The sequence below is a fragment of the Poecilia formosa genome, unplaced genomic scaffold, assembly GCF_000485575.1.
Source record: "Poecilia formosa unplaced genomic scaffold, Poecilia_formosa-5.1.2 Scaffold19, whole genome shotgun sequence".
In the NCBI taxonomy this organism is placed as follows: domain Eukaryota; kingdom Metazoa; phylum Chordata; class Actinopteri; order Cyprinodontiformes; family Poeciliidae; genus Poecilia; species Poecilia formosa.
Window position 1 is genome coordinate 4183350 of NW_006799958.1, and position 3459 is coordinate 4186808.

The window sequence follows — 3459 nt, forward strand, 5'->3', positions numbered from 1 at the left end:
GCCTGGAGACGTCCATTAGCTGAAAGAGACAAAGTTCATTCTCAAACTGTTCAGATCTTCAAATTCCTATCTGGTTCTCACACATGTGGCTTAAATAACCTTATTTTTCCTCCGTCTCACAGTAGATTCTTTGACTACAGGGGCTCTGGAAAGTTCATCAGTAAGCTGTCTCAGCAGACGATTACGATCTGTGCAGTTACAAAATCATTTCCCGAAGAACGTTATCAGAAATCATGTTTCACAAACGAGAGAACTGCAAAAACATCGTCCTGTTTTTTTTGTTGTTTTTTTGTTTGTTTGTTTTTTGCAGCTGTCAATGCAATAAACCAGAAACTGTTAATAAAAACTCATCAGACATTTTATGGAGTTTTATTGCAGTGCTACTACAGTAATCTTATTAGAGTAGTGTGACGTCACAGTCAATTTTAGATGTTGGGTGCTGTTTGTCATGTTGTTTAAGTTTGTGACAGTGGTTCAAATTTACAACAGCTATTTTGAAAAAGATACAAGGTGATGTAACATATCACTGAATTAACTAATGAGGTCCTGTTCACTTCCTTTGCGAAATAGTTGCTGCTTACCTTGCCATTAAAGAAGCATAAAGTTTTATTTGCTCTTCAGTAATAATTTTAAAACTTTTACTTATTAAGTATACCGTTTGGTGAGTTTAGTTTCCCGCTCTAACAGCACAATTTGTACAAGAGCGTAAGAAGATTTCATGTAAGTTCCTGCTTACCTCGACCGCCCTCGTTGATTGACTTCTGAGAAAAGTGTGCTGTTCGCTCGCGCTCGGATCTTTATCCATCGTGTTAACGGTTAAAAAAAAAAAACCACGAAGTAACGGAAATGAACGCGCATGCGCATTCACGCTCACGAATCGCCGTAGGAGAACAGGCTTCACGGTTCACTCCATCTTTGTATGGCTCTTTTTTATTTACACAAATATGTACAACAAATTACAAGAACATAAGCAATTAGTGAAGATCGACGAAGCTTACGGCAGGTAAAAGAACAAAAATTACAAGCAGAGAAAGATGAAATAAAGCATCTTTGTATGGCTCTGTCCAGCTTTGTATGTGCCGAGTGACGTTTGAAATGCCCGCGTTTTCTTACAAAGCCTGTCTTAAATGTGAACGTCAAGCAACTTGAAATTAAACTTGAAGATTCACTTTTATGACCTGGCTTTTAGCACGTCAATCCAAATATCTGTCTCTTTTTCTCCTATTGCTTTTTTGCTGCTTTTTAATATTTGATCCTATGTATTTTATTTTTTCATAGTTGCATATACCTTCTGAAGCACTTTGTGCAGCAGGAGTTGTTGGAAATGTGCTACAAATACAGTTGGCATTGACATTAAAATCTTTAAATGTACCTCTGCTGAAACTGTTACAATTCTCAGTGAACAAATGTTAAAATTCAAGCATTTTAATGGGGTCCCATGAAGGTCTAGGGCCCCTAAGCAGCAACTTAGCTCGCTTTGCCTTGCCATTATGTTATTGTCAATCACTGACACATCTCCTGGGCCACTTTTTCTCCCTACTGCACTTCTGGTAAAGGTCCAGATCTGCCCACATCCATGGAATTGGTCAAATGGAATGTACTGTAAATCCCTTATAGAGGTTACCAACATATAGTTCATAAATGGACCATATACTATAAAAAGCTGTGTTCCTAGAAGAGATTTTTAATGGAATACCAAATGAATATGTAAGTGCATCTGACTTTAGACTGAGTGTCTTCTAACTGCACAGATTCGCCATCTTCTGAATGAACACACATTAAAGCTAGCCTGGTTTTCCTGGCATCACTAACAAGCTCTCAGCATGCAGAAGTGCTATTTTTTACATTTTCCATTCATTCATGGTTTCGCTACTAGCCTGCATGTTGATGTTCCAGAGAATCTCTGTCTTGTTTTGATGGAAACTATTATGAGTAATTGTGGTAAATGTTAAAATTAACACATATTTTATTGCAGTAATGCTCTCGTATATTAATAACTAATATTTAAATAAAAAAAAACATATTTCACTTTGAGTACATTTAGCTGAGGAAGGATGAAATGTATGCAAAAATAATTATTGCTCACTAAGTTAGGCATATCTGCAGCTTTTTTTTTTTTTTTTTTTTGTGCGTCCACAGGGATCCGGCATTTTGAGAGACCAGAAACAATCATTTTTTAAAATCTCTTCTTGATAAAAATGGAGGCATTGGTTTTGACTGAAAAGATCCCAGAAATACGTTTAGTATTTTTTATTTCTTATATTTGTTGGACATTATTGTTAAAAAAAAAACTGTCCCATTTGCTTCTATTCAGAGATGCAGTAAGTTTGTGACAGTAACCAACTGATTCATCTTAGCCACAGCAGGAAACATGTGAAGCAACTGTTTTTAAAGTAATTTTGTCTTTGTAGTCTTTACCACAGGGATTGTAGACGGCCGAAAAACAAAAGCTGTTCAAAAATGGAGGGGGGAGAATCAATTTAATGATGCAAAAAATGTATAACAAAGACCCAAACACTAATGTAAAATAAATCAAATGATAAACAACGAGGATTTGGGCCCAGCTCGACTGAACAGTAACTGATCTCAAACAAACGAGAAAAAGAACAAAGGAGAGAGTTTACCAAAACTTACCACAAGGGGGACGTATAACATCAAGAAACAAAAACTACAAACTTAGCAAAAAGAACATATATAAAACAAATCAAGCCAAAATAACTTAAACTTAATACAAAAAATGAAGTCAATATCAAAGCGACCTACAATAAACGGAAAAGGCCAACCTAAACAAATAAAGTTCCCCCACTCAGTTCTTTGTTGTTTGTGACTTGCCACGACTTTGTTTAGTGGATGACGGCCCACCGCTGAGTTCACCAGAACGCAGGGGAGTAAACACTAAGGAGCACACAGGATCACACCTGCAAACACTTTACAGCATCTTACATGACGCAGTTGTCTGGAAGGAAACTGAATCACTGACAGGACACAACTTCAACCACAAAGGAGGGACTTTTTTTCTCACGTTGGTTTGAACAAGAAATGTTTCAACGAGGACGCAGCGTTCAGGTGTTCTGAACATCTGCAACGTAGTTCTCGGAGACTCTCAGAAGAAGCTATAACAGCAAAGTTATCTCACACTCTTGCCTTAGCAGCATTCCTTATTGTTGGAATAAAGCCTCACTAATGGAAAGGGCTGCCATAAGCTCTTATTTCCAACAATTCACTCAGAGCATTTGCTTTAGCTCTCACTCGGACACGGATGGAGTTTCTTTGAATGAAAAGCACTCAGTTGCATTTTAAAAATAGCTTTTACCAGTAATGTATTATACATGATATTGGTAACCCATATACTGTGGGATTCTAAATAAATATTGCAGGGATTAGGCTCCAGTCTTTGAGTCCTCGAGACAGACACCAGGCCATTTGATATCCATTTCAAAAAAGGCGTTTTCCGATTTA